Source organism: Passer domesticus, chromosome 33 (genome assembly GCF_036417665.1).
Source record: "Passer domesticus isolate bPasDom1 chromosome 33, bPasDom1.hap1, whole genome shotgun sequence".
Lineage (NCBI taxonomy): Eukaryota > Metazoa > Chordata > Aves > Passeriformes > Passeridae > Passer > Passer domesticus.
Window position 1 is genome coordinate 3,464,539 of NC_087506.1, and position 9,107 is coordinate 3,473,645.

Consider the following 9,107-nt stretch of genomic DNA (forward strand, 5'->3'; position numbering starts at 1 on the left):
AAGAAAAAAAAAAATTCCCCATTACTCAGGGGGTCCCAGCAAAAAGAGCCTCTGGGATTAGTTCTCCACTGAGCTCCAGCAGCTCAGCCTGCGGAGATGCGAGAGACGCGGCCGAGCCTTCCACACCCTGCGCAGCTGATCTTGCAGCCTCTGGAACCTGGAGATTGGAGCCCGCTCTGCTGACCTCAGGATGCACAAGGTTTCAATGGCCAGGCTTCCGACACCAAGGCTGATGTCACTGGCCATTTCTTCAAGGGCTGCAAGAGAAAGGAACAGAGTCACGGTCAGAACCTGGACCTGTGGGGATGCGAGCAGAGTCCCCTGCCAGGGCCATCCCAGCCGGCTCTTGCCATGGCCAGGAGGGAGCAGGGACCAAGGGGATCAGCCTGAAGCTGCTGGCTATGGATCCTCCACGTGGCCCTGAAATCTGTGTGTGCTCTGCCCAGAGCAGCCTTCCTCTGCACCGGGAGCAGAGCCCTCCACAGCCGGGGCAGGGCTTGCAGGTCTTCACCCGCCAACCACTGGTGTCAGCCCGCTGCCCTCACTCACCAGTGCAGATCATCAGGAGCTCTCCTGGCTGCCCCCTCAGGTGCCGCCCAGCCACCCCTGTGAACACAGAGCCTGTCAGGGCGGCAGCGGCACAGCTCCCTGCCAGCGGCGCTGCCAGCGCTGCGGCCACATGCCCTGCTGGCCCGGCAGGGCTTAGCCCGGGCCCTTGCCGCACGCTGCCGCCCAAGGGCACGGCTGCCAGAGGGCGGCAGCAGCGCCCGGGCCAGGCGGGGCTCCACGGCGCCGGGCCCGGATGGCGCTGCCGGGGCAGCGGGCGGGGCTGGGGCCGAGCTGCGGCGGGCCGGGGAGGGAGCCCGGCCTCGGGGCTCACCCATGAACCTGATGGCCGCCTCTCGCAGGGGCTCCTGGGGGCTCTCCAGGTAGCGCAGGGCCCGGCGCAGCTGCTCGGCCGCTCGGCTCGTGTCCTCTGCCAGCTGCAGAGAGCGGCAGCAGGGAAGGCTCGGCGTGGGCTCAGCCCCTGTGGCGGGCGCTCCCTGCGCCCAGCCCCGGCCTCCCCTGCCCGCACAGCCCTGAGGCGCGGCCAGCAGCCGCTGGCGCCGGGCTCCGCAGGGGGCAGAGGGCCGGCTGCTGCCCGGGGAGCCGCGGGGCCGCCCCGCAGCCCCGCCGCGCCGGGGCTCCATGGGCACCCGGCTCGGGCCCACAGCAGCCTGGAGAAGAGCCCGCGCGGCCTCTGGGTGCAGCAGCGGGCAGGGGCACAGCTGCCAGCCCCGCACACTGAGCACCGCGCTCAGGGGCCTTCTCCAGGCTGAGGTTGGGGATTCTCGGTTGTCCTTACCAGGCACTTGCTGAACTTCCACAGTTTTTCCTCCTTCACCAGCTTTTTTATATCCCTCCTCTTCAGGAACTTGGCTGCACAAAGCAGCGTTTCCCGAGAACACTGGAGAGCAGCAGAAACGTGGAGATGGCCCCACAGCCCAGGGCACAGGAGCATCCCAGTGCCACAGCCTGGGGGAGGCTGCAGCCTGCAAGGCGCCAGGACAGGAGGCAGCCCAGACCCCTGCCAGGGAGACAGCAGCCAGCCATAAGTCCTCACCTCAGCAACAATCTGATTCTCATCATGGCAGTGGAAGTAGAGTGGCAGCAGGCTGTGGTGCACGGGTGACTTCAGGGCATGTTTTCCATCTTCCGTTAATAACTCCAGCATCTCTTGAAAGACCATCATGGAGCTCAGCTGCACCTGGCTATCATCCTGTATGAAAGCAAGAACAAAAGAGCTCAGCATCAGCTGCTTCGGGTCCAGCAGGGCACAGGCCTGCATCTCCACAGGGCACCAAGTGCCCGGGCAGCAGCCAGTGGCCGTGGCTGTGGGCACAGAGCCTTACGCGGTCAAAGAGTGGCAGGAGCGCCTCAGCCAGCTGCAGGGCAAGGGAGCTGGGTATTGGGGTACCATTATCCAGGAATAAATATCTGAGTAGGAGAATGGTCATCCTGATCACGTCACTATCATTTTCCTCCAGGAGCTCCACAAGACTTTCAGTCAGGCTCCACATTTTTTCAGCCTGTGTGGAACACAAGTTTGTGAAAGGCCACCCGGCTGCAGCAGGGCCTAGAGGCCAAAGCATGTCCTGAAGCACTCGGGCAGCTGAAGCGGGAGGCAGGAGAGCTGGGAGCAGCTGCCCCGGGCCCAAAGCCCAGCCAAGCCCAAGTGACAGCCTTTTCCAGCCCCACACTGCCGGCAGGGCTTCAGCCACTGCCCCCTTCTCACCATCAAGGGATTCTTGCCCAGCACCACGAGGCCTCGGAGTGCCAAGTGACGCCTCTCCCCGTCCTCGCTCCGCAGGTTCTTTGTCATGATCTCCAGAACACTGTCACTGCATTCCCTCAAGTCCAGGCACTCGAGGACCTGAAAGGCACAGGGCAGTGACAGGGCACCCGGCCAGCAGCAGCCCGGAACCGCACAGGGCTGGGCCCAGGCAGCAGCACAGGGCACGGGCACCGTCCCAGGCAGCTGCGGCTACGAGAGGGCAGAGAGCTGGGAGGCAGCTCAGCCAGGCAGCGCTGGCCTTCAGGCTCACCTCCACAAGGAACGCCAGGGCAGGGAAATCCCAGTATGGCATCTCTTTGCTGAGCAGGCCAAGCAGGTAGAATGCAATCCCACAACAAAAGTGTATGGATGACAGGCGAATTTCTCTGACAAGAGGAAAAAGGAAACCAGACCCTGAGCCAGTGGGGCAAACCTCTGCCAGGAGTGACGCACACAGTTCACATCTTTCCTCACCACCCTCCCAGCAAGGGGCCCTGGGCCATTTGGGAGTTGGTTGCTCCAGAGCAGCCTCCTCTCCCAGCCTTTTCCAGTCTGCTTGGCCATCCCTCAGTGACAAGGGCCTCTGGCCCACAGCCACAGGGACTGTGTGGGGCACCCTGGGCACAGAGCACAAGTGGCTGGAGCAATGGGGAGAAGGGGGTCTCACCTGGCCAGCAGACCCACAGCATAGTGGTGGGTGTCAGCACAGAGCAGCGTGTCCCAGGCACCCTTGCGTTCCATTGCCACCACCACATCCTCACAGCGGAGAAGGCAGAGCAGGGACTTGAGGGTCCGCACTGCAAACCTGTGTGCAGAGCAAAGCCCAGGTCACACTGGGAGCACTGGCTCCTTCCCAGGCCACGTGGCAGGGACAGGAGCTCTAGGATGGGAGCACCTGTTGGGGCTGGTGGCAAGGCCGTGTTCTTCCTGGCATCCCTTCCAGAAGGTATCCACCTCTTCTGGCATATCCAGAGTGCTGAAGAACACTTGGAAGAGCAGGTGCACAAACAGGTGTGGGAAATACACCTTCATTATACGTGGGATGCAGGGCACCTGGAGGACCTTCCACATCACCAGAGTTGCCTGCAAAGGACAAAGGCCCAGAGAGAGCACTCAGTGCCGAGGTGTCCGTGTGGCAGGGCCCGAGCGTGGCAGGGAGAGGCCCGGAGAGACGCAGGGGGAGCAGGGGGCCTGGTGGCCCTGAAGCTGCCCCTGTGCGAGGTTTCAGGCCAGTGCCTGAGGCAGGGAGATGCAGTGGGGGAAGGAGGATGGAGAGCTGCTGGAGAGGCAGCCTTGGGGCCAGCAAAGGCCACTTGCAGAAACTCACAGCCAGGGCAAAGACACCCGTTTTGTCCCCATCGGAGGTGCACGTGCTGTGCTCCGGCCAGCTCCCCAGCACATCCAGGAGCACCAGCTGTGCCAGCTCCGCAGTCCTGCTTGAGCCCATGATGGTTTTCCACATGGCCGCGGCAGCTCTGCAGGGTTAGAGCTCTGTCTCAGGGGGGTGTCAGACACAGCACCGCTGGGAGCTGAGCTGGCTGCCAGTTCTGCCTCTGCCCTCTGCCCCTGGCCAGCAGCAGCCAGGCAGCCCAGCCCTGTGGGGACAGAGCCCTGAGGGGCAGGGAGGGAGCACGGCAGTAGGCTCGGGGGCTGACATGCCAGGGCTGGGAAAGGGAGCAGCCAGAGGGCCCTGGAAGTCTCTGCTGCTCAGACACCTGGGCCAGGCTGTGCAGGGTGATGGGCTGGGGAGCCCTGAGCCCTCTGGGCAGCTGGGCCCTTACCTGTCACAGGACGGGGCCACACGCAGGAGCGTCATGACCGCGTCATTTGTCAGTGCTTCAGTGAGATCCAGCAGGGCCATGTCCAGCCTGTGCTCAGCGGAATCATTGGCCAGGAGCCACTGGTGGATGTACCTCACCATGGCGGGCACCTGGAGAAGGCACAGTGAAACTTGGAAAGCTGCCAGAGGGAGCAATGTCCCCAGCTTCCCCAGAGATGTTCTTCCCATCCCACCACACTGTGATGGCCTCAAAGGCTCACAAGGACCAGCAGGTGTGGCTGGGGAGGCCAAGAAGTTCCTGGGAGGATGAAACGCTGGCCACAGGCTGCTTACTTGCTTTGGATGGTAACAATCTTCCTCTACAAGCATATACAGCAGGGCAGCACTGGTCTTGCTTTGGAAGATGGGCGAGTATGGTCTGTACGCAGTGCCCCTGGTGATGGTCTCTTCCTGCCAAATCCTCTTGATGAATTTGCAAACGAGCTGTAGGAGAAGGGCAAGAAGCCAGGGATGTTCCATGGAGTGCTCCACACACGGTGCTCGGCTGAGCAGGGACAGCAGGCCCAGCCCAGGTGGGCATGGCTGCAGGTACCTGCGCTGTTCTGCGGAAGCGGCCATGGCTGGATTGCTGCTCTTGTGTGCGCTCCACGGCTGCATCTGGCAAAGAGCAAGCACAGCCAGAGCTGAGGGGCTGCGGGAGAGGCCGGAGAACACAGCCCAGCCCTGCGCTCCCCAGGCAGGGACAGCCCCGGGATGCCCCAGGGGGATGGAGCACGGCCACTGCGGGGTGTCTGCCTGGGCCCTCTTCTGTCCTGTCCATGGGCATTTCCTGCCCATCATGGGATGGGATGGGATGGGATGGGATGGGATGGGATGGGATGGGATGGGATGGGACGGGACGGGATGGGATGGGATGGGATATGCCACAGGATGGGGCCAAGCTGGCTGCAGGCTCCAGTCCTACGGCCCAACTCTGCCACTCACCCTCCTGTGGTGGATGGAATGGCACCACCTCTTCTGTCTCCTCTCCTGGGTCAGCTCCAGAGCCTTCTTCCTCCTCCTCCACCCAGGCCATCCTAGGGTCTCTTGGGGGTCTCTGCTCCATGTCAGTGACTGGAGCTAGTAGCAGGACAGATGCCTTGGAAAAGCTCGGGAGCACCAAGTCCCACGCTCTGCCCTCGAGGGCACTGCCAAACAGAAGCCTCGGAAGGCCACAGGTCCCCAGGTCCTGAGGTCTGGCCTCAAGGTCAGCTGCAGGAACAACGCCTCAGAAAAGCTCCAGGTCAGACAGGAACGAGTGTGCTGTGCGGGGGCTCCTCACAGCACCGCTCTGTCCTGTCCTGTCCCGTCGCCTGCTCCTGCAAGCTGTGGAGTGTTCTTGTCACCCCCAGCTCCTATGTCACCACGTGTCACAAAGGACACACTCCTCCATTCCATGCCACCGTGACCGTGCTGCAGTGTGTCACAAAGGAACCTTGCACACACTGCCACCTGCCCTGGGGCCGCCCCCAGCCCACCCAAAGTGGCCCCGGTTGGCAGGAATCCCTGGCCCCAAGTGTCTAAGGCAGCCCGACAGGATCTTTAGGAAGGGCTCAGCCCATCAGCAAACGCTGCCCTGCTCTGCGGGCTCAGGGCAGCAGAAGGAGCCCCCAGGGCTGCCGAGGCAGCTGCGCTGGCAAGGGCACAGGGCCTTCCAGGGAAGCTGGCATGGCCTCCTTGGGACACGTCCCGGCTGCTGGCCATCCTAAACCCGCGGCTGTGACAGGCACAGGGAACGTGTGGGCCAGGGCACCAATGCTGCTCTGAGCCCTGGGGCCCGGGCAGCGCTGCCATCAGCAGGTGTGGCAGAGTCCCCGCCCAAGCAGAGCTGCCACCCCCGGAGCCCTGGCAGCGCTGCTGCCCCTCTCCTGCCCCAGAGACCTGTGCCCCGGGGGGCTTGTGTGCCACAGGGAGCCAAAGCCCACGTGCACTGGGGGCTGTGCTCCTCCCTGCAGGGGCTGTTGGCAGCAGCACCTGGAGCTCTGCTGCAACACTTGGTGTCTGTCAGAAGCTGGTACTACATGCTGGAAGTGTTTTCTCATTAAAGTAATTTCCTGCAGCACAAAAGCCTCTTTACCGTGATGACACAGAAGAATCTGGCATTAAAGACTCCTCACTTCAGGAAAGCTTTACTTTCCATTTCTCAACTCAAGTAGTTCCAAAAAAGTTGCAAACTCCCCCAATCAATTGTGATGGCCTGAGAACATGAGAGTTGGAAATTGCCTTCCCCTCTCAAAGCAGCAACTCATGTGCCTTGATGTCATGCATTGGGAGTCACTTTACAAACATCACACTACCCAGAGGTGAACAGAAGGCCATTCTTTCCTTTCAAATGGTTTTCAATGAACGGATGATAACATCCTCATTCCCTTAAGGAATAGAAGCTCTAAAAGAATGCAAGTCCTCTTCTTCCCTGCAGGATAATCAGGACCATGAACAGACATAGTCACAGGTATTCTTTCTGCCCTCCATAACCAATGCTCCACCAAACCACAGATGCTGTCTTCAAACTGACTCCAATTCCAGCCTAGACCTCTCCCCTTCCAGACAACTCCTTCCCCAACCTGCCCCCCAATACCAGTCCCCCCAAACACCCGCACAGGAGCCCTCAACACCCCGCCAGGACCCCCAGCTGTCCCTGTCCCTCCGCAGAGCTTTCCCAGCCTCCAGCAGACCCCCTGGTTCCCTGCACGTGCCGTGGGATGGCCCTCAGGAGGATCTGCTCCAAGGCCTTTCCTGGGAGCAAGCTCAGGCTGCCAGGCCCATGGTTCCTGGATCATCCTTCCCACCGAGCCTTCCTGTGCACGGCTGTTCCCTTGGCACATTTGTGCTCGGCTGGGACTTCTCCACTCAGCCAGGGCTGCTGCTAAAGGATGGAGAGCAGCCTGGCAAGCTCTTCCTCCAGCTGCCTCTTTCCTCTTGGGGGAGGTAGAACATTCCACAGGCAAGAAACTGGTGCCACCACAGACCCTGGATCCATGCTGGGACAGACAAGGACATGAAGTATGTCATATGGAAAAACTCTTTATCACTAACCGCTCGCATTTGTTCTGTCTGTTCCTTTGTTACCCGTGGTATAAAGCAATACTCACTCGTTTGTCATACACAGAGGCCCCCGCCTACACAGCTCATTCACACCATGTGGGTTCAAGTCTGATGGGTGCCTTGCACAGGTGGCACAGGGAGTCCCACCTACACGGTCCCGGGTCAGGGGCGAGCGTCCCCTTGGTGGGTTAGAGTCCCAGAGTTCGGGAGTGGTATGCTAACTGGCATTGATTAAATGTGGCTGGAATTTGGACTGGGAGCTGGTTTAGAGAGTTTATTAAGTCTGGTATAATATCGTGTGTGTGTCCATGTGTTAAATCTGTCAATGCAACATCGTTTATTCTTTGCTTATGTGAAGATAAGGAAGGGAATGTGCTCAACACTGTTACCTTTTTCCTTTGGGGATGGAATGCTATTAATTGGAGTAGAAGTAGTCAGAAAATTGAGTGTGTGTTCCAAGGTTAATCTCTAAGAATGCAAGAAGTGGAGACACAGTCTCAGAGCGAAACAGCGTTGTATGGTTGTCCTGGGTTGACTATATGATGCTTTTATCCCCAGTCGTCTTGTTCTGTTTATATTGAATAATAAGTTTTACACCTTTAAGACTCTCTTCCAGACAGTGAAGAAGGGAGGGAAGAAGGGCGCAGTTTGTTTTCAGACTGCTCTCACTCCTACACAATCCTGCTCCTGGACTGTGTTGTCTGCGGATGGACAGACAGCCGGACAGAGCTCCTTTTTTCCCTTTTTCTTGCTTTTAGTTAGTTTTAGCTAGCTGAGGCAAAGAAGTTCTCCGGATTGTGATTTTTTCCTTTTTTCTTGGACCTGTTCAAGCCTGCTCTGCACTGAACACCCAGAAGAGCACCGGCAGCTCCACCTGTGGCCCCCCTGGCTGGGCCTGGGCAGCAGCATTTCCAGCACCAGAGAGACTGATCAAAGACTGAGTGAGCCGAGCTGCAACCCGGGGAGGGGACTGTTCTGAGTTTGCTTTCCTTGGATCAGTGAGAAGTTTTATTGTTTAATATTGTTTGGTTTCTATTGTTTAATAAACAGGTTTCTTTCCACTTTTCTCCAAGGAGATATTTTCTCCCGAACCGGTTGGAGGGGGGAGGGGCAATTGAATCTGCTTTTGTAGAGAAGCCCCTTTGGGGGTTATCTCCCAAACTTGCCCTAAACCAGGACACTGCATCAAATAAATCAACACATTTTGAGCAGAGGAGCAAGAGGATGCTCCTCTCCACAAATCCAGCCTGGGGACCAGGTATATGTCAAATCCCCTGGGGGAAAGCCTCTTATCCCAAAATGGAAAGGACTCTATTTGGTACTTTTAATCACTTATACAGCCTTTAAAGCTTGAAGCGTTCACCTCTTGGCTACACTGTTCCAGAATTAAAAGACTTCTGCAAAAGGCTAGAGGAGTCCACAACTGGACCTCAGAAAGAACAGAAGAACCAAGATGCGCTTCACACCATCATCATCTTCCCGATATTTCTGATCAGAATCCAAGCCACAGTAGGTGACTGTCATGACATCATGATCTCCTTGGCCTGCGAGATCCTGCTAGATGGAACACTCAAAAATATTTGGGACCTAATTGGCTAAAAGGGAATAATAAGGTAAAAACACTTTATGCTATTTTAAGGATTAATGACCAAGCAGTTGAAGATTGAGGGAAACCTGACTCCATGCCAGCCTTTCTTGTCCCACCTGAAAGCAGGACCTCTATGGCGTGTGAATTTGAAACTCACAAACCTCTTTTAGACGAGATTACTACAGTGACCATGCGCATCCGTGACCTTTCTAAAAAGCAGCATGTGAATCCATTTTCATGTGATTCCTATCAGGATTTTTGTGCTATGCAAATTAAAATGGGAGACTATAACCTAGCACAAGATAGTTCCCTTCTTCTGCAGTGCACAGGTGGGGTGGGAG

At 58.2% G+C, this 9,107-nt stretch overlaps 1 long non-coding RNA gene across 1 annotated transcript; it reads right to left on the reverse strand.

Annotated features, from left to right (window-relative positions):
- Positions 1 to 942: 942 nt before the first annotated feature.
- LOC135288551 (uncharacterized) lies at positions 943 to 1,707 on the reverse strand. The gene is made up of 3 exons (XR_010351617.1): positions 1,604 to 1,707; positions 1,346 to 1,447; positions 943 to 983 (listed from the first exon to the last, which is right to left on the reverse strand). It is a non-coding gene; the product is annotated as an uncharacterized LOC135288551 (long non-coding RNA).
- Positions 1,708 to 9,107: the final 7,400 nt, after the last annotated feature.